Here is a 1,117-nt window from a genome sequence, read left to right as displayed (position 1 = left end):
ATTGGCAATGGGGATAAGCTTTTCAACTAACACCGGAAACCAGGAGATGCAAAGTAAAAATGACATCTGTGATAACATTAACAATTACATTACAATCTTCTCATTCTTCTACATGTTACATCATTTCAATTGTTGAGGTTTCCAGCTTTTGTTCATTGAATTCTTTGACCCTGCTAAATTCACAGATTAATACTATTAATGTTGAGCATATTTCTTAGGATTTTCTACATATGTGTTTGTTGCAAATAATGAATGTTTTACATATTATTTCCTCACTTTATCCTTTTTTTCTTTCTTTTTCATTGTTGCATTGACTGAGACCTCCATAATGATAGTGAATACATGCAGGAAGAGCTGACATCCTTCCCTTATTTCTTGTATGAGATGAAAACATTTAGCATTTCACTGTGAGCCATGATATTAGCTGTATGTTGTTCGCCGATGCATTTTGCAAGTAAAAGAAAATTCCTTCTATTCTTAGGGTGCAATGTGTGCTCTTTTTTTTTTTAAATCATGAATTAGTTTCATTTTGTCAAATATTTTTTCTGCATTTATTGAAATGATTGTATGATTTTTTTCTTCAGTCAATGTGCTGAATTACATTAATCGATTTACAAATGTTGAACAAACTTTATATTCCTTGGATAAACTAGACTTAAGCAGGATTTATTATGCCTGTTATATATTTGAATTTGATTTGTTAATATTTTGTAGGAGTTCTTGAATCTATGTTTATGAGAAGGAGTGGTATATAATTTTTTTCTGATAAAATCTTCTGATATCAGGGTTATACTTGCTTTGGTTTTGGTATCAGGGTTATGTTTAGCTCAAAAACATTGAAAAGTTTCTTATTCTATATTCTCAAAGAATTTATTTAATATTTGTATAATGTAATCCATAGATAAAGGAAAGAATTCAACTTGAAAAGATCTGGGCTTACACTTTGCTTAGCATCAGATTTTTAAATTATAAATGCAATTTCTTTCATCGATGGAGGAATATTCTGCTATTTCCTCTAGTCAGTTCCAGTGAATTTTACTTCTGAAGAGATTTGCCCATTTTTTTCTGAGTTATTGCTTTTATGGGCATAAAGTTGTTTATCATGATCTTTTATTAT

This window comes from Cebus imitator, unplaced genomic scaffold (genome assembly GCF_001604975.1).
Source record: "Cebus imitator isolate Cc_AM_T3 unplaced genomic scaffold, Cebus_imitator-1.0 Scaffold2571, whole genome shotgun sequence".
NCBI classification, from domain to species: Eukaryota; Metazoa; Chordata; class Mammalia; order Primates; family Cebidae; genus Cebus; species Cebus imitator.
The sequence above is the reverse complement of the archived record's forward strand: the minus strand, read 5'-3'. Positions refer to the sequence as shown.